We start from the raw sequence: 21,211 nt of genomic DNA on the forward strand, positions 1-21,211 counted from the left end.
CCAAGTTACATCCAAATCTGACTCGCAGAGCACTGTGCAGTCTGAAAACACGTCTCTGTATGGCGGCAGGAATCCGCCATGCTCTTCCGCCTGCCTAAGCCTGATTCTGCCTTCTGCCCAGGAGCAGGTGGGGAGCTCTGAGTCCTCGTCACGGTCTCAGAGCACTCTCCTTCCGATCCCAAGCGGGAACAAAAACATAAAGCCAGAGTTTGCACTGGGGGCACAGCCCCAGGAAGCCACGCTTTGAAATGACACAGCGTTTTTTCTGCTGCTGTTGCCGAATCAGGAAATCTCTCTACAGCACGCCACCAACAAACAGCAAAAATCTGTGTTAAACTCTCTCTCCCTTATTTTTAAGCCTTCTCAAGTTTTTTGTGGACTCAGCCACACGTCTGGGCGTCATCTGTTGTAATATGGGGCGACGGTGGGGCTGCGTCCCCAAACACCCCAGCCGCCTGCCCTGCCCGGCTAGCTTATGCCCCAAAATAATTACATGGACACTGTATTCTTTTCATCACTGCTTGGCCCTTAGCTCTGGCCCTTACTGGCTAATTCTCACATATTAATTTAGCCCATTTCTAATCATCTGTGTAGCGCCCCTAGGTGCGCTTACCGGGAAGATTCTAGCCTAAGTCCATCCTGGGTCGGAGCTGGGGCGTGGCGTGCGTCTTCCCTGGAGCGGGTAGCATGGCGTCTCTCTGGGGCGTCTGCTCTGGAGAGCAGAGCTGTCGAGTCTGACCTCACTTCCTCTTCCTCCCAGCGTTCTGTTCTGTTTATTCCACCCACCTAAGGGTGGGCCTATCCAATGGGCCTAGCAGTTTTCTTTATTGCTTAGCCAATGAAATCAACAGATTGATATATGACACTCCCACATCATAGCTCCGTGAAACTTCTTAGATACTGAGGTGTCGTGTGAAGGGATGCTAGTGTACCCACCGGGATGTCCACCCGAGGCAGAAGAGCTGGAAAAGGGAAGGGAGGGGGCATTAACCTCCATGATACCCCAACTTCCTGAACTGTGGGTCATGGCCCAATCATAACAGAATGTGGGGGCAGTGAGAAAAATGGAATAGCAAAGGTTTCTAATGTTCATAGCCAAAAGTAAATTCAGTATCAAATCTATTAAGAATCTGAAGTGGTTTGCCTGTGTTGCATCTTGCAAATTTAGTGTTATCTTTGGTATTCTCCAACCCTACCACTGCCCCCTCCCCTACCATGTGTGTGCGCGTGTCCGGAGCTTGCCAAATGGGTATTTTTAGGGGTCTTTTACTGGGGCCTGTGCTTGCCTATCAGGCTATACTTGGGTGGTCATCAAACCCCAGGGCTCTTCCTGTGTCGGCCTCCAGCCCCGCTTATGCCACTATGTCTGCTTGTAACAGCCCTGGCTGTCCTGGAACTCGCTTGGTAGCCGAGGCTGGCCTTGAACTCACTGAGAGACCTACCTGCCTCTACCTCCCAAGTGCCAGATTAAAGGCGTGCACCACCACTGCCCGAAGTGTCTGCTTTTCTTACATAGGTGCTGGAGGTCAAACTCAGGGCCCCTTACTGGGACAACAAGCATATTACAAACTGACGTATCTCCCCAGCCCCACATTCTAGTTCACACCATACAATGTGACAACGTGAGCACTTTGTGTGAGTCATTGTGCCACACAGCGATGACTCTGCCGATACACCCCCACTCAGACTGTTCGTTACGAACTATGGTTTTGACTGCACAAAGCTTCCTGCTTGTCTAGAAATGTAACAAAATTTTCCTACATCATTTCTCAGAACATAAGCATCAAGTTAGTTTATCCAATAGATTGGATTCTATTAGAGTCTGTGGTTTTAAAACCTTCAGTTTACGTTGCTAAATTGAGTTTCATAAAAATCATTAAATGAACACTGACTTGGAACTAGGACAAAATTTCTAGCAACTTCTGAAATGGTCCTAAACGTACTTCTGTAGTAGAAAATGACATTTTTGGCTTTGAATTTTAGAGACAGGGTCTCACTACATAGCTTTAGCTGGTTTGGAACTAACTATGTAGACCAGGCTGGTCCCAAGCTCAGAGTTCTGCCTGCCTCTGCTTCCCAAGTGCTGGGATTAAGGGCTTGCTCCACCTTGCCTGTCTTGATATTTATGTGAACAGCATTCTCAGCTGACAATTACAAAATATCAACCAACTCTGGAAAATACTGAGGGTACCCTGTGTCCTGAAATATCAGATTTTCCACCCAAAATTTAGTTCTTTATGTAAAAAATAAACCGGCACCTTCCTATATCATACCGATTTGCTTTCATCTTTAATAAATGATAAAATGACATGTATGTGAAAGAAGTGTTTTAAGTCAGCTTCTTTATGCTTTATTACCAGCGTGTGTTTGGTTGGTTTGTCTCATTTATACACTCACATATCCAAGGTTGCGTAACAGTTTCTCAGGCTGAAAGGAATTGCGAATGGAAAGAGTTCACAAAGTTTTGTTGCCTGGAAGCAGGACGCTTTTCTGTTAAGAGCGGAGATACAGTAGCCTCTTCTGAAAGCACAGGTCTTTGGAGGAACTGGCCAGCAAAGCCGGACACACACAGCGTTCCTGGGCCCTCCACCAGGTGGTGTTGGCCACTGGGACTCCCATGTTGACTGTGAAACTGTCAAAGAAGGGTTGCCACAGCCTGGCATTCCTGCCTTTTCCCAGTTTTCCTTATACTGGTCTGAATAAAGCTGAAGCGACTGGGGGAGGGGTAATCCGAGGTCTGGTAATCCTGGCGATTATTTACCATGTGCTCCTGGGCAGCTTCTGGGAGTGGGCAGATTTCCAGCCCTGGCTTGACATGGGTTGGCCTCTCCTAGGCTCTAATTACCCACTTCAGGGGCGGGAATGGTACTGGGAACTCTGCAGCCTTCTCCGGCTTCCTCCAATATAATTAATTGCATCGAATTCCAAAAGATTTGTCCGTTGCAAAGCTCATTTACTCTCAGGAGCTGCCGGCTGTCTAGGCAGAGCCCGATAGCTTGAAGACACAGGATGAAGTGGAACTCTGCAAGATTTTGATACAAACCAAGGAGCTGGGAGGGTGTGTGCCTGTCTGCGCAAGTCCCAGGAGGGAGGCATCGGGCTGCAGTGAGCTTGTTTGTGCCGACATTCCTTCAATTAACCTCAGGAGCTCTCTATATCCCTAGCTCAACTCTGCCCGGGAGCACCAAGTTGGAGCCCTCCAGAACCAGGTGAAATATGTTTTGTTTGAGCAGCAGTTCCTTAATGGTTTGAGGTTTGGCACAGCCGTGCTTTTACGTTTCAACAAGTGTTAGGAATGGAAACATCGCAGAAAATACAATTGGAGTTTTGAAAAGAATGATGGGGCGGGGGCTCCCCTCAGCCTTCTCTCCTACTTAAAGAAAAGCAAACATTGTTTTCCTCAAGTCGTTCTTGCATTCTCATTAATTTAAGACAGGAAGCCTTCGGTGGGTGTGACATAAACAAGTTGGGCTCCTGGGTCGGGCTTCCTCGTCAGTTTGCAGCTGGAGAGATGGCTGCGCCGCCCAAGCCCTTTCGGGCCTCTCGGGGGATGACTTGTTGACTGAGCCCCGCAGAAGGTGGGAGGGGCAGGCGAGCGGAGAAGGTATAAAGGAAATGCTTTAACCGTGCAGTCACTGGCGATTGTAATTCAGGGATGGTGATTTTGGTTATTGCAGCAGAAGGAATCTTGATTTGGAGTCTCTGGAAAGTTCCCTGACATCCCGCCCGGTAGGATAGTTGTGATTTTAGTTGGGGGCTCCCCCGCCCCAACAAGAAGCCAGGTTTCTGTGGACGGTGAAGCGGAGTAGTCATGAAATGATGTTTGGAGGTGCAGCTTCTTAGAGTGTAGAACTTCGGCCAGGGTGGGGGTACTGGGTGCCGGGCAAGCTGGGGAGCGTTTTCCCAGTTCACCGCAGGAAGCTCCCGCACACGAGATGTAAACAAAAGTGTCTGAAAGAGAAACCCCAAACTCCATGCAACCCTAGGGGCGGTTTCCTTTTCCCTGCAGAGGACCGGGTGAAGGGGAAAGGACTCTGGAATGCTGTGGAGTTTTGACAAGCGAGCAGTCGGGCTGGGATTGCATTACAGCCTTTTCATAACCCCCTCCACCCGCCGAGCAGGGAGGGGTTCTCCCGCACATCCGTAGCCCGCAGGGAGGAGCGTTGGCGACGTCCTGCAGGAGCTGAGGCTCGGGACCACGGGGCAGCCTAAGGGATTTGGAGAGGGCAGCGTCCCCGCGAAGCCTGCCCCTCCCCGCGTCCCCGGCTGCCAGCAGGTGCTCCGGCTAATGACGGGTCTCTGGGGCTTGCTCGGCTCAGCCCCAGCGGATTACCCGGAGGCCAGCTGTCCTGCCCCCAAGGCTCCCGGAGTGGCTGAGGAAAGAGGTCTGAGAAAGTTTCCAGCAGTGACTTCAAAACTGAAGGTAAGAATCTAACGGGAAAACCCAGGCCTTGCGATGTGATCCACACTGGGGTTGCTTAGTGAGGCTGGATCCGCCAGTGTGGGAATTTATCCACAAGTCTCCCAGAATGAGCAGCTACCTGCCGGGCTTGTGACTTCCTACTGACTTCTCTGAGATGTTTTGTATTCGCTGGGAGGAGAGATTTGGAACTGGTTTGTCAATAATGACGTAAGGAGGGGCAACGTGTGTGGTGTCAGTGTGGTGTATGTTGTGGTTGAAGACGTCTAGGTGTCAGTTCTACTGGCCTTGGACTTTCTCCTGGCCTTTGGTCAGCTCTACCTTTGGTAGAGCAAAGCTGTTCCCTCTCCCATAGGGAACTGTGTGGATGTTTCCACACACAAGGCTGCCATCTCCTCTGGGGACAGATCTTTGCCCCAAATTACTAAACAGTGTGCTTAAACAGTAACCCTGTTCACCGATGCACAAACTGTTGTGATTAAGATACCCAGAAGTTAAAAGATTGTTTTGTTTGTTTTTTGTTTTTAAAGGAAGGATGCTTGGGAAGAGGATAGGTTTTTATTGCTGCTGTTTTGGGTGTTTGTCTGGCTTTATTGAGACAGGGCCTCCCTCTGTATGTGAGCCCGGGCTGGCCCCAGACTTGTGGCGATCCCCCTACTAAAGGCTGCAGTGCTGGATTATAATATAGTTGTGAACTATCTCCGGCAGAAGATGGCACTTTGGATCACATTGTCCTGCTGTAGTGCACAGTTGAGAAGTACTAAGAGAAGTGACTTCAAGTAATAAGAGTAAAGGTTAGGAAGCTGTCATCTTCAGAGAAAAGTTTTTTTAAGGTTTATTTATGTATATGAGCACTCTGTCTTCATACATACCAGAAGAGGGAATCAGATCCCATCACATATGGTTGTGAGCCACACATGTGGTAGCTGGGAATTGAACTCAAGACCTCTGATCTTTAACCACTGAGCCATCTCTCCAGCCCCAGAGAGAATGTGTTCCTAAGAATACAAACAATGTTTTTCTTTGCACAAAATGGGTCGAGTTGAATATGACAGGGAGCATAATTTATAAAACACAGCACTGTAACTGTTATAAATCCCAAACTCACATTATAGATGAACTAAAAAGTTAAGATTCAATATTCTCAGACCTCCAGTCATACCTACACTGGCTCTAGGAATGGCTCTGGTACCCTGGGGTGACATTCGGAGCTTTGTGAATGGAGGCTCTGTTGGATTGGATAGAAAAGAATTAGCCAGGCAGTGGTGATGTGTGCCTTCAATCAACATGTGGGAGGGAGATCTCTGAGTTTGAGGCCAGCCAGATCTACAGAGCAAGTTCCAGGACAACCAGGACTACACAGAGAAACCCTGTCTCATGCCCACCCACCCCCGCAAAGTTCCTAGATGGACCACAGCCAGAATGAAATGGGATATTGGGGGGAAAGTGTTGGGGAAAACCAATATGGACTCGGTTCCTAAGGTTTGCCCCAATCTCTGAACCTGCTCTGCTAGGTTTAACTGTAGCTGTTCGGAGGTTCACTTAGACAGCCCTGCCCCTTGTCCATAGTGGAAGGAAGCTAGTATAGGAGAGGCAGCCACACCATAAACTACCCAGCATCCTATCACACATGGTAGATTCCCCTCAGCCTCTGTTGCTGCTAATGTCTGGATGCTCCAGGGTCCTCACCCTGCAGAATCCTTGAAGGGTTCCCCTTCCTCCCTGTCTCCTGGACATGCTGTTCAGTCCTACCTTCAGTGGGATACCATTTCTCCAGAGTTTTGTCCTGGCAAATGTGACCTGCCTTCTTCAGTGTGTGCTCCAGGGAGTTGATTGGACTCTTGCCAATTCTTGTGTGACTTCTGATTCTTCTTCTGGCATCCAGCTGGAAGCCCAAGCTGTGCTTTATCAAAGTGCCCTCACCAGTAATTTTTAAGTCACTGATTGATGATTGATTGATTGATACTGTGTATCACTATGTCGCCTTGGCTGGCTTCAAGCTTGCTGCATAGACCAGACTGGCTCCTGCCTCCCAAGTGCTGGAATTAATGGTATGCACCCAGCACATTCAGTCCGAGAATCACTTATTTTAATAAGACTTATTACTGGGACAGCCATCATTCCCCTACCCCTCTCGAGCACTAGTTCCTGTGCCCAAGGACAGCTACTTTCAACATAGCCTACCCATCTTAAGTGTCGGGAGCATCCTGCCTGCTCTGTGGCTCATCTTTTCTTGCAGAGCCTGTCCTCTTCCAACTGCACCCGGAGTTTGCTACCCTTGAGCAAAACTGTGTGCATTAGCAGCGAGACTCACTTGGCAGTGGGCACAATGAACTAAAACAGTACAGGAGTGTTTTAAGTTCAGGGGAAGGAACTAAGCCATCACAGTATGCCCGTGTGTCACTGAACTGGGGATGCTTTGCGCCTTTTTCTCGTGGGCATCCTTACCATCTGAACCCCGCCCCCCAGCCTTCAGCCTTGCCGTGTATGTTCTGTTTCATAAGTGCCCAAGAAGAAATATGAAGTCAGTGTTTTGAGAGCCTCAAGCGCTAACTGTCGGGTTGAGCTGGGTTTGAACTCCACAGTGGAAATCCCTTTCCCTTTGGATCAGGAAAGTGTTGCTCATCCTAGACTTTTGGGTCTGAACAGTTTTTTTCTAGAGTTTTTATTTTGTTTTTGTTTTTTGTTTTTGTTGTTGTTTTTTAATAAGAGTTCTCTTTCTCTGTTCTAAAGCACCATTAATTTAGAGGAAGATTTTATGGACTGGATTATTAAACTCTTATTCATTCTATTGTATTTCCTGCTTCCTTTTTTAAAAGTTCTGCTTCCTGGGAAATTTCCTCATTTTATCCTCCAGACCATATATCCCATTTTTATGTCGGCCCTCAAATCTCTAAATCCCAAGAGCTGCTTAGGATTCCAAGCTGTCTTAGAATAACCTCCTGCTATTGTCTCAGGGATGAAAAGGCTCTCCACTCCACCATCCTCAGGACAGCGTCTTTGAAGAACTTCTCTCCTCCCTGCATTGTTCCTGTTTCCTCTCATTTCCCCTTAGCTGTTTGTTTTGGTTTTTAATCTCTTCCACGGTAAAGGCGTTCCTAACATGTTTGATGATCCTTGACCCATCTCTGAAATGCTAATTGGAAAGTCTGAACGGCTGGGGTTGATTCCGAGGAACATTTTCTTTTTATTAAGGGGATCCAGGGCAGTGCCTTCAAACACACAATGCCTGGCACAAGTACACTCTCCATATGGGTTTGCACAGTAACTGAACGGCGTAGGAGCTTGCTGAGGCCAGGATCCAGTAATTGTTAAGCTCTTCAAGTGACATGAAAGCGCATCTCAAGGCCTCCACTGAAGACTCACTGGCTGGTGGTGTCAATGGAGAACTCTGTCCAACAGAAGCACTTTCTTCCCTTAGGCAACTGCCTAGGTGGAGAGACGTCTCTGTGAAAGGGGACTCTCTGGCAGTGGCATTCTGAAGGGAATAAATAGCTAATAGCATTTGCTCCGGAGACCTTCTCTTCTCCCATTTACTGGTGCCCCCTCACCCACCAGCTTCAATAGGTGATTCCATGTCTGGTTCCATATCTGGAGTTGCTCTGATGCAGCTGAGAAAAGAGACAGAAGAGTGAAGGCGGGGATCCCACCCTTGGCCAGCCTACCTACATTTGGGGGCACCCCTGTCTGGTTGGTACTCCTACTTCGCAGGGGTCCCTGGGGATGCTGGGGATGAAGGCCAGCAAGTAGCCTTCCAGGCTTTTCCCCAAGGCTGTGCTAGGATCAGCTTGTTCTCATTGGAAGTCAGGTACTGGCAGTTATTACTGCTAGTTTATGTGCCTGTCCCCTTCCCAAACCTGCAGTCACTCCTCCTCCCCTTTGCTTTAGCCTAGCTCAACTTGCAAGCTTTTAAACAGCCAGCCAGCGGTGTGTAGTTTCTGCCTGATGTTCCCAGCTTCTCCCTGAGATTTTCCTCAGTTCCTTCCCTTGTGTTTATGTCCCACCCCTACAGGTACCAGCTAGAGTAGATGCACAAACAGTTGTACCTGCACATTGTACCCGAAGGGGCCCTAGGCTCTGAATGGGTTGGTTATTGGCTGAGTGATTTGGAACTGAATGTCGGTTACTGGCTGGAGCGTGTGGGGCAAAGGGTATTTCTGAGTATTTGATGCTCCGGCTTACAAGGTTCCGTGTTGATGATTTCTGTGAAGCACGTTCCTGTGCCTTTGTATCTCCAGTCCTCCCCCAGTCTCCTAACGAGTGATGGGAAAATCGTGCAGACTTAGACAAGCTGTTCTCTCAGATGCTCAGCCTGTCCCGTCAGGGCACGTTTCCTCCATCCACAACCCAGAGTTGGACAGAAGAAAGGACTCCCTTGGGTGATGAGGTGTGAAAATAGGTCTGTGTGGAGTTTGTTCACTTCTTAGAGAAAGATACGAAATAGCAGTCTTTTGTTGTCTTCCACATCTAGCTGCCTGCAACCCCTGGCCTCGAGCCTCCAACCTAAGGGCAACCTAATGGAGAAAGCCATTACAGAGAGATGGAGAATGTGGCTGGTACCCACCTTCTCCTCACCCCCTTAAGCCATTTTGAGTCAAGGTTTTGAATCATTTGTCACCAACGTGATACAGGTGGAGATTTATTCATAAATCACCTTATCTCTGAAAGGAGTTAGGAAACCACAGGCTCAGATAGGAGCAGCCCACTTCCTCATTTTATTCTGCTACTGATACCGAGTTGGGTTCCTCTCAACTCAGCCTCTTTTGCCAGCAGATAAGAATAACCTAATTCTCTTCCCACTCCAAAGGCAACAGTAACAATTGAGACACTTGGGGAGTAGGGAGAGGGTTTATTGTTGTTGCTGCTGCTGTTCTTTGCTTTGCAAATTGCAGTAAAACCTAGTGAAGACTCATTTGAATGTGGAAACCTAGAACAGTCTAACTCAAAAGCCAAGGGCCAATTTTAACCTACCCCTGGTTTCACACCACACGATTTCCTTTGTCTTCTGGACTTGCTATTTGCTTTGCAGACTTGGGGGTGTTTAAAGATGATATAAACTCTGGAAGGGCTTGGCAGTGTTGGAAGAATACAACGGAGGAGAAAACAAACCGCCATTCTGTGTTTTCTGGTTTGACTCAAGTGGCAGGGACGCTCTCTATTTTTATGAATGAAGAGCTTGTCTGAGCAATTCCATTCCTGCTCAAAAACCCCAGCCAGAAGGGCAGCCCCTTCATTGCAGAAGTCTCTGTACCACTGCTGTCCTGGTTAAACCATGTGCCTTGTTAAAGCAGGACTATAAGGAAGAAGAGTGCTTCACACTGTAATATAGCGAAGGTTTTCGGAATGAGTCCCTGCCAAGGCCCCTGTATGGGCTTACCTCCTCTACACAAGGATCTTAATGTGCGTATGTTGGGGGATGGGGGGTACACACATGCCACAGCACACATGTGAAGTCAGAGGACAACTTTTGTCACATGCCACAATGCACACGTGAGGTCAGAGGACAACGTTTCAGGGTGAGTTTTCTCCCACCTTGTTTCTGGCCTCCCATTTTACTGCAGGAGCCAACGTTAGGGTTACAGATGCAGGCTGTCAAATCTGGCTTTTTAAAGTAGGCTTTAGGATGGAACTCAAGTTTTAGCCACACAGCCCTTTTGCCAGCCCTACATAATGATCCTATGAAGATACTCTTATCCCCATTTCCCAAGGAACTCATACGAGCCATGCTATTTAAAGAAATGGTTCAAGGCGGTCAGTGCTTCAGTGATGTTGCCGAGATTCCATGGTTGGCTTCATTCAGAGCCCACTCCACGCTGAGCTTTCCACTGTGGAATTCATTGTATCTTAAACACCCTATACCGTCTGTGCTGTTCAGAGGGAATTCAGACACTGTTGTGAATGAGTAAACACAAGGATTTTTTTTATACTATAAACTCATTGATGTTTTAACGGCAGCACATTTTCCCCATAGAATCAAAGACCTTAATTTATCTAGCTCTTCTAGAGAATTGTGCAGTATGGGTTACAAAATCTGAGATCTCTTGAGAGGTGACCATGCAACATTTAGTTGTTTTTGCTTTTTGAGATAGGGTCTCGTAGCTGGGTGGCTTCCAACTCCTGACCCTCCTGGCCTTCACCAGCCAAGTCCTGGAATTACAAGCATGTATCCTCCTTTTTGTCCTTCTGACTTCTCTCTGCCTCCCCACACACCACGCTTAGGAGATGACTTCTCCTTCCTCCGAGTTCCAGATTCCCATTGCTCACACTAGAACCCTGCATAAAAGCGCATGGCATCTGGGAAACACAAATATTTTTGTGACTGTTTCCAGGGGCCCCTGTTGAAAGTTAAGCATGAGCTGGCAGAGAGTTGCTGTTTGGGATATCGATCCCTGAAATGCGTCCTGCCAAGAGCCATTTTCCAGGTATTTTTCTCATAACATGTCTTATTGCTCTTTTCAATTTAGAGATAATATATCAAACTCATTCATTATTTGAGACTTTTGGCTGACCTCTGAGATTCTTTTCTTAATTGCCAGCCGATAGGAAATACAAGTTGAAAAAGCGCATTACTGTGCAAACTTTGAAGTTTGATATCTTTGGAATTGGACTCATAGGGCTAGAAGGTAAAGGAAAATAAGGAGATGATGTTGCCTGGTTGGTGGGTGTCTTGACAGTTTCACTTTTTTGGTCATTTATAAACACTTTTTTTGGTATTTTATAAACAAATACACTATGCCTTAGACTATTAAAAAGTGTTCCAAATTACTTCAAGTTCTTGTTTTTAGCAAACTCAGTACATCTGTGATGTAGCAGAAGTTCTTGATACTTCCGTTAGGTTCATCATAGGGTCTAGTCCTTTCACACAGTGCATAATATTTGAAAAAGCAAAAATATGTCTATCTTGGGCTAGAGACATGGCTGTAAGGGTAAGAGCACTTGCCCTGGAAGCATGAGGACCTGAGTTCAAATCCCCAGCACCCACATAAAAATCTGAGCACAACTGTGAACTTATAACCCCAGCATTGAACAGTGGAAATAGGAGTCTTCCCCAGAGCTCTCTGGCCAGCCGGCATGGCTGAAGCTCAGAGTTTCTAGTTTAGCGAGACTGTCTCAAGGCAGTAAAGGGGAGACTAATAACGGGAACTAGCCAACAATCCTGTTCCTGTCTCCACATGTGTGGGCACGGATGCAAGTACTTGCACACTCATGTATATGCCACACACAGAACACACACAAACATATGTACTAAATATATCTGAATATTCACGATGCATATGGCAGACATGTGTGGCTTTCTTGTCTTTCCCGTGGCCCCAAATTCATTTTCTGGCTTCCTCTCTACCAGGAGAATCATGTTTCTGATCTATAACATTGGGTTCCCTTGCCTTTTGCTTCTGGCTGGATCCAGCCAATCAATAGGACTCCAACTGGCAGAAGATGGGAAGCAAGAGGAGAGAGGATTGAAGTGTTCGTTACTCACTCACTGTCTTCCCAAACTTGCTGAGGTTCTGACAACAGTCAATTTCTCCCAAGCTCTTGACAGGCAGTTTGCTCATGGCTCCAGCTCCTCTCCCATCTGGTTTGGTAATGCGGATTCCTTCTCCCCTTTGCTTTTCAGTTGTGAAGACGCCAACCTCTGGGTGCCGTGCCTCGCCTGGCCCTTCTGTAAACCATCCCCGTAGGAAACTCTTTGAACTCAACCTTTCAGTGTGCTTCTGATTCCTGAACATTGACTGATACATTTCTCTTCCTGATGTAATTTTTTAATCTTTCCTTTTTTTTTAAAGATTTATTTATTTATTATGTATACAACTTTCTGCCTCCATGTATACCCACATGCCAGAGGAGGGCGCCAGATCTCATTACAGATGGTTTAGAGCCACCATGTGGTTGCTGGGAATTGAACTCAGGACCTCTGGAAAAGCAGACAGTGCTCTTAACCACCGAGCCATCTCTTCAGCCACTATCTTTCCTTTTTTTAAGACAGGGTCTCACTATGTAGCCTTGTCTGGCCTGGAACTCATTATAAGACTATCCTGGTCTTAAATTCACAGATCACCTGGCTCTCCCTCACAGGTGCCAAGATTAAAGGCACATGCCACCATGTTGGGCCCTACTAATCTTTTTTTTTGTTGTTGGTTTTACTGAACTATACATTTTTCTCTGCTCCCCTCCCTTCCTCTACCCTTCCCTTCAACCTTCTCTCAAGGTCCCAATTTATTCAGGAGATCTTGTCTTTTGCTACTTCCCATGTAGACTAGATCCATGTATCTCTTGGGGTCCTCATTGTTGTCTAGGTTCTCTGGGATTGTGAAATGTAGGCTGGTTTTCTTTGCTTTATGTTTGAAAACTACTTATGAGTGAGTATGTATGATAATTGTCTTTCTGGGTTTGGGTTACCTCACTCAATATGATGCTATCAATAAAGATCTATCCATTTGTGTGCAAATTTCAAAACGTCATTGTTTTTTTCTGCTGTGTAGTACTCCATTGTGTAAATGTACCATTTTTTTTAATCCATTCTTTGGCCAAGGGGCATTTAGGTTGTTTCCAGGTTCTGGCTATGACAAACAATGCTGCAGTGAACATAGTTGAGCACATGTCCTTGTGCTCAATGACTAAGCATCAAAACAACTCTGAGATTCCATCTTACACCTGTAGGAATGGCCAAGATCAAAAACACTGACAGCTTATGCTGGAGAGGATGTGGGTGGGGTAAAGGGAACACTCCTGCATTGCTGATGGGAGTGCAAGCTAGTACAGCCCCTTTAAATATCAGTATGGTGATTTCTCAAAAATTTAGGAAATAACCTTCCTCGAGACCCAGCAATACCCCTTTTGAGTCTATATCCAAAGGGCCCTACTAGTCTTAATTATCAAATCTGGCTCTAAGATACCAAACTCATTGGCTTGACCACATCTGAATGGAACTGTCTCTTTTCTGAGTTGTTTCACATAATCTTATTTCTGTTGTTCTTCTCTATTAGATTCCAAGTCCCAGGTTGGGTGGGGGTGAAGAGAATTATATAGAGAAGTGTATCTAATAATGCTGTTTGGCATCCAGAAGTCATAACAATTTATAACTCCTGAGGTCAAATAATGTACGGAGAGAAGTGCAGGATTTGTGGATATCATTTGTCTGTGAGTGTTAATGGATTTCATAACCTGTCTGTATGTATTGGTTCACTGTGCAGTCAGTAATGGCCTGGGAGATGTTGGTAATGCATTGTGTGAGGTGCTTGGGCTCATGTCCTCCAGAACCAGGGCTCTCATGAAGGACTAGAATACTAGAATATTGAAGTAGAAGGGATTCCCACAGCATGTCTAATCCAGTTTCCTTCTGAGGTGACGTTCAGGTTGAGAAGCTCAGAGCTTTTGTCTGAAGCAGGTTTAGTAGGTGGCAGGGAGACCGCCAGACTGGGTATTCCAACTGTCCTGCTAGGGTCTGTCCCCATCTTGCTCTGGTCACACCTCCCAGTTCTCTCCTATGTGTTTCTACTGCAGCGGCTGACCTGCACCAGGTATCCTTAAAGAAGCCCTGCTTGCCGCCCCTTATTGCTTCCCTCTGAGCGGCAAATGCAAACCAGGCAGTCATGCTCTGAGCTCATAAAAGAGCCTAATGGGATACAGACGGTGGATACCAACGCAAGCTCTGGCCTTAGTGCCATGTGCTCACTGCTGTGAACCTACTCAAACTGATCCGTAGCAACTCTTGGACTTAACTCCCCACCAACTTTCAACTTGGAGTAGCGTTTTATGTGGGTGTACGAGGTGCTGAGGTTGGATTGGGTGAGTTAGAGGCTGTGCTAAGGAGAGCCAGATTCCTGCACTCTGCTGCAGGAGATGTGGTCTCTTTCAGCTAGGTCACAGCTGCTGGCTGAGGCTACCCCTGGAGGGCATTTGCACACGCGTAAGTGCATGTACGTGCGCATGCACACTCACTCACACATACACACACAGATCTGTGAAGGAACAATTGACTTTTATGGGTACAGAAGCCATAAGGAATCTTATTCTCTCTAAACCAGAACCCTTTACTGTGAAATTCATTGCCTCAATTAGTAACAGAAAGCCAAGTAGGTAGGCCACTGTAGGAAAGCTCATGTCTGCACAGATAACACCTCGGCTCTGCATGCTGCCCTTGCCTCTGTGGAAGTCAACCGCAGGCCTGATGCAGCCTTGCCCGGCATCTGTGAATCCTGAGTCTGAGAAGATGAGAAGGAAGGAAGTGGGGCGCTGGAGAGATGGCTCAGTGGTTAAGAGCATTTCCTGCTCTTCCAAAGGTTCTGAGTTCAATTCCCAGCAACCACATGGTGGCTCACAACCATCTGTAATGAGGTCTGGTGCCCTCTTCTGGCCTGCAGACATACACACAGACAGAATATTGTATATATAATAAATAAATAAATAAATAAATATTTTTTTAAAAAAAGAAGGAAGGAAGTGTAAGGATCTCATGTATTTGCTTAGCTTGGTATCACCTTTGTAGATCCTAGACCACAGGCTTGGAAGAACTGTCTATACATTTACAGCAGTAGTATAAGATGGGGGTGATACACTGTATCCACATACAGTTAAACAGGCAACATGAGGTGATACATTGTATCCACATTCAGTTACACAGGTAGTGTAAGGCAGGATGATACATTGTATCCACATTCAGTTACACAGGTAGTGTAAGGCAGGATGATACATTGTATCCACATTCAATTACACAGGTAGTGTAAGGCAGGATGATACATTGTATCCACATTCAGTTACACAGGTAGTGAGAGGCAGGATGATACATTGTATCCACATTCAATTACACAGGTAGTGAAAGGCAGGATGATACATTGTATCCACATACAATTACGCAGGTAGTAAAATGCAGGATGATACAATGTATCCACATACAGTTACACAGGTAGGATGAGGTTCGATGATACACTGTATCCACACAGTTGTACAGGCAAGCTCAGGTGGGATGATACACTGTATTCATGAGTCTCTGTAAGATGTGTGAGTCTGAGAAGTCTTGTGTTCCTAAGCTAGCTGTGCTGGCAGACATTACAGAAGATTGTGTAGCATTTCTGTCTTGGTTTTCTCAACTACAGAGCAGAGATAAGGTTGGCCACACCCTTATGAGTCGGTGTAAGAACTGAATAGGGTACAGCATGTGAACTCTTCAGTACTGTGCTGTGCTTGTGGCTTTCTGAAAGTGTGATTCCTGAGTCCCTTGTGCTGGGGCTTCATGCTTCTTTTTCTGTGTTCTTTGTCACTTTAGGGCCAACTATTAAAAGGACCCCAAATCAGTGTCATTCATAAAATGCTCTTGGGATCAAGATAAGCATTCTTAGTGGAGAGAAACACAAAGAAAATGAAGCAAGTTTTCTAGCCTTTTAAAAATCCTCTTTAAGGGCTGGAGAGATGGCTCAGTAGTTAAGAGCATTGCCTGCTCTTTCAAAGGTCCTGAGTTCAATTCCCAGCAACCACATGGTGGCTCACAACCATCTGTAATGAGATCTGGTGCCCTCTTCTAACTTGCAGGCATACATGTAGACAGAATGTTGTATACATAATAAATATTTTTAAAAATCCTCTTTAAAACATTACTATTATTATATTTATGTGTATGAGCATTTTGCCTGCTTGTATCTGTGTGTGCCTCACATGTGCCTGGTTGTTAGCTGTTTTTTCTTCTTTGCTCTTAGTTTTTTTTGTCTCCCAGCTCCAAGATAAATCACATGCAGAGTCTCGCCCCTCCTTATAATCTTGCGTCTCAGCTCGCCCGCTTTCTTGCCAGCTTGTCTTTACTTAAATTACCCTGACTACCTTTTGCTTTGGGTTTTTCCCTTTTTTGCTTCCATTTATCTTATTTTCACTCTTACTCTGTGACTGGCAGGGCGGCTGATGCCTCACATCCTCCTCTCATTGCTCTCTTGCTCCTGTTTTCTTTTCCAGATTTCTCCTCCTAGTTATACTCTCTCCCAGCCAGTCCTGCCTCACTACCAGCCGTTCAGCTCTTTATAGACTGTTAGAGACAGGCAAAGAATAACAGTTTCACAGAGTCAAACAAATGCAGCATAAACAAAACAACACATCTCAACATCATTAAACAAATGTTCCAGATCATAAACAAATGTAACATACCTTAAAACAATATTCTACAATACCTAGCGATCCTGGAGGTCAGAAGAAGGTATTGGATCTCCTGGAACTGGTGTTACCAATGTTTGTGAGCCACAGTATGGATTCTGGGAACTGAACCTGGGTCTTCTGCAAGAGCATCAAGTGCTCTTAACAGCTGAGCCATGTCTTCAGACCCAAATTTTCTATTTTATGCTATAATTATCAAACTTCAAAACATATATACTATTTTATTTTTGTATTTATTGTAGCTTTACGGACTTTCCGCAGGGACCACTGTACAAGCCAGAACAGCAGTTACCTTCCAGCCATGGTCCTCAGTTCTTAGCACTTGGGGCTCCTCTGCCTCCTGACTCACAGAAGTATTTTTCATCATCAGTCTCTTCCCCATCTCCTCCTGTCCTCATCCCTTCCCACGGGAAATTATCGGCCGCTCTGAGCAGCATGTACAACTTGGAGTCTTTCCACTGTTTCATTCCCCTTCAGTTGGTGATCCAGGTCATGGCTCCTGGTGAAGCTCGTAAGATATTAGGCTCTTCTTTTGAACATTCTAGAAAAATCTCACAATTTCTTACATTGTGGCCCTTTCTGGCTCGTATTTATATTGGCAGTGCCGATAGCAGTGCTGGAGCTGATCTCAGATACTGACTCCAAATTCCAAATTCTGTTTTCTGAAGTACCTAAGGGTGGAGTTGGGTGAGTGAGTCTAGCCCCTTCAGAAAGCAGCGATGGCATGGGTAGGACTCACGCCAACACTGGTTTCCCAGAGGCCACTCTCAGCAAATACTCAGCAACTGTCAACAACCTCATGCCACTCTGCATAGGTTATTTTTAACCAGGAAGAGGAGAGAAAGCTGGTGACTCTCAGCGTGGCTTTGTCTGGTGAGTGGTGTACCTTTTGGTCTTCAGCACCCAATATTTTAGATTCCTCTAGAGTTCCATAGAACTACCCTGAGAAAGCCCACTACAATCCTGTGCCATGTCACCATGGCTGCCTGCTAAGGAAGAAAGACAGGTGACGGGAGCTGTGTGAGATGAAGTTGAGCCATCTACCACACATGCTTAGACATTGTGGCCCTGCCCCATGAGAAGGCTACCATGGGGAAAGAGAGCACTGCCTCACGTTAAAGTCTGAACAAATCACCCCCCTCCTGCGAGGAGAGCTTACGCTTAAATTTATTTTGAACATCAAAGTATTGTTCAGGGAACACACTTTAGTCTGAAGTGACCTTGGTCATTACTGTGTTAGATGCTAAAGGAGGTCGATCGAGGTAATAGTATTTTTAAAGTGTTGGGGGGTGTGGTTTAAAAAAAAATCTAGGAATATTCCAGGGCCTCTGATCTCATAGTAACAAGTGTTGGATTTCTTTGTAAACAAGACTTTTAAAGATCATTTTAAAATGGAGCAAGTTGAGAACCTAATTTAAGTAGCGTCTTATTTAAGTAGCTTAGATCAAAGTGAAGAGGGTGTGTCTCGGGAAGCTCAGAATGAAACTCTCTTCACAGGCATAGGTGTGAAAATGCAGTGGTACTAAATAAAGCCCTATGGCGTGAGAACCAGAGGTCCGGGACACCAGTATCGCCATTGGCATTAATTTATATGTTGACATATTTGTGCGTGCACTTTATATGCATGTAATTTTCTGTATTACTATGCAGAGATGTGACTGTAAATCTAATATAATAGAATATTTATACACAGTGATAGATTCTTTCATCTGCCTCATTTATCTTCAATCTACTTATCCCCCAAATTTCTGTGGCTATCTTTTGAATGGAACAATAGTAATCATTTATATTTGGAGTCACCTTCTGATCCAGTGGAGATGTCAAGAAACATTTTTATGATGTATTACCGCTTTGGATCATTGCTTCAATAATTTCACTCATTTCTCATTTGAACTTTCATGGTTTGCAAGAATTCGAAGCAAAATACAGTGAACAGAAAAGTAGCAAATTAAACTAACCCAGATACATCGTCTCTAAAATTGGTGAGGGACTCTGCACCAGGAAGGGAGGGGATTGATATCTGAGGTCACCTTGCATCTAGGCACGGGCAGTATTTGGAGATGTAGTGAATGTTTCCGTTACTGTTGTATGTGGTCAGCCCAGATCAGAGGCTGCTGGTCCCAGCATGGGCAAAGCAATGCCACGGGCATGCAGAAATCCCCTACAGAGAAGACTCGGTCTCATGCTGCCCACCTACGCTTTTGGTGCAGCAAGCAGGAGAATTTCCCTGAGGAAACATTCCAGTTTTAGGACAGAACACACTCCATTCGGTGCTTGTTTCTCTCTCACATGGGAGTGTGGGCGTCTGTCCTCTCAACAGGGTATTTTGTCAGAGAGTCATCATGGTCAGGCAAGGAGATTTCAACTACAGTGAAAAAGTCCAGAAAGGAACCACCTCGTTGAAGAATTTTATCTTCTCATGAAATATATTTTCCCATAGATAAACTCAAGATGTTTTAAATCCCAACACGTCAGTCAACTATCTTATCATGGACTCTTCCTGCCCCAAGGCAGCTTTCCTGTAGCACTGTTACAAAATTTGGGGCTGTTTTAACTAAACAGAGAGAGTATGGCTGCCCCAAAGCTTATGATATTGGTCTATAGGTCAGATTTCTCTGGAAGCAGAGCAAGAGGAGTGTATGTATAAACACCTTCAGGTTCTCTGTATATACACAGACACATGTAGGTAGTAGATACATTTTATATGTGTGTGGGCATCAGGGAGACAGAGAAAGACCGAGGTTTGGGAAATCATATTACATAGTTGTAGTGACTAGTAATTGCACAATCTGGAGATCAGCCCAGAAGCTGGGAATTCAAGAGAACACTGGTGGCATAGTCTTCGGCTGAAGCTCCACACACAGGGCAAGAAAGAGAGGCTAGAGACTTGCCCATGGTATCTGTGTCCCCTTCCATCTAGGTCTCAGATGATTCAGAAGGACGTGCTACTGGGAGATACATTTTTACATTTTAATTGACACAGATGGTATCAGACCATACCAAACCCCACTTTTCCTGTTATGTCTCATTTCAGATCTGGACATATGAATGGTTTCATTCCTGTTAACTACTTGACTAGTTTTTTTTTAATCTCTAATTTTTCTGTTTTTCTTCCAGTGATATATATTTTGGGGGAGGCTTTCACATAGAAAGCATATAATTAGATCTTTACTTCACTCTAGAGAAAAATTTGAGATGGATTAAAAGATAAATTTAAGTAGATGAAAGGTCATGGCAGGAATTAGCATGTTGTTCTTACCCACATATGTAATCCCCAAAGACATATAGGTGGGTGCACAGTTGCTCTGTAGTTGTGACCAAATATCTGACAGACAATTTCTAAAGAAAGAGAGGGCACCCTGCCTTATGGGTTAAGAGATAAAATCCATTATGACACAGAAGGCATGGTGGCTGGGGCTCCTTGTGACAGTGGGCCTGTGAATATATAGCCATTCACTGATGCTGGTTCCGTTTATATTGTAATTCCTGTCAGTGCGGGACTGCCCAAATATGTACTGCAAATTCACAGTTTTCCTCTGAGATGTCTTGGTCATTTTAATTGTTTTCCCCTGCATCTCTTCTCAGTGCCCAAACTGAGATGATTCAAGCCCATAATTGAGTTTGCTTCTACTAAAGATGGGATTCTAAAACTGTACATCACTTCCCTAGAGACGTCTGGTTTTAGAAGACCAGTATGGTAATGGGCCTTTTTGTTTTATACTAAAATCTACTGAGATTTTTCAGATTTGGCCAATTTGAGGACAGACATTTACATGACTCTTTGAACCTCCTATGTCCTCTAACTTGCCTGTGCCTTCTACCTGCCATTTATTTTATCACAGCCTCTCTGGCTTCTCAATTAACATATTAAATCAAAAAATATTCAAAATTCTATGCACATAATGCTTTCTCTTTTGTATTTTTCCAGAGTGGCTTTAGTCTGTATCCTCATTTACAAAGATCCAAATCTGATCAGCGGGAACCATATTTTGATTGGCTGTTGGACATTCATAGCTCTGTAACTAGATGGTTATTGTTCCCTGGAGTGGTGGGCCTGGGCCAGAACATGGGCTTTATGACTTCAAGGGGCCAAATGGAAGCTGTGAATGTCCTGGCTACAGATTGAGTAAATACGAGCTCCCATAGTCTCAGACAGCGGTAGGTAGGCGGCTTGCTGGCGCATAGTGGAAGGTTACCTATAACCCTGTGGTCCATGTAACATTCACTATCATGATTGGATTTTGATTGCTTTGCAAATTAGACTTATTCTTTTAATGATGCATTTTTTTTTACAATTCTTGTCCTATAATTATATTTTCTTATGTTTAGTAGTTCTTAGTCTGGGTCTGTCCCTTCATTGTGGCTGTGCAAATACTCATCGTAAGAGTTGATTCTGCAAGCCACCCTGACCAATAAAACAAACCATAGCAATCTTTCTTGTCGGACTTTCTTGGACCACCAATCTACGAATAATGACACAGAGACTTATTAATTATAAAAAACTTGGCCTTAGCTTAAAGTTTTTCACAACTAGCTCTTATAACTCAAATTAGCCTATTTTTATTAATCTGCATTCTGCCCCATGGCCCAGTTGTCCCTCCTCAGTCGGCACTTCTGACTTGTTCCAAGTTTGCAGGCAAAAATCCGTGTACC

At 45.2% G+C, this 21,211-nt stretch overlaps 1 protein-coding gene across 5 annotated transcripts in view; it reads left to right on the forward strand.

The window, feature by feature from the left end:
- The window catches only part of Pdzd2 (PDZ domain containing 2), a 356,084-nt gene that overhangs the window by 170,836 nt on the left and 164,037 nt on the right, over positions 1-21,211 (forward strand). Inside the window, exon 1 of one of the 5 annotated variants that reach the window (XM_075975859.1) lies at positions 3,618-4,423. The exons of the other annotated variants lie outside the window; for them this stretch is intronic. The gene's annotated coding sequence lies outside the window, so the exon portion shown is untranslated. Of the gene's footprint in view, positions 1-3,617; positions 4,424-21,211 lie in introns of those variants that run through there. 5 annotated transcript variants of the gene reach the window in all.

Source organism: Microtus pennsylvanicus, chromosome 6 (assembly GCF_037038515.1).
Source record: "Microtus pennsylvanicus isolate mMicPen1 chromosome 6, mMicPen1.hap1, whole genome shotgun sequence".
NCBI classification, from domain to species: Eukaryota; Metazoa; Chordata; class Mammalia; order Rodentia; family Cricetidae; genus Microtus; species Microtus pennsylvanicus.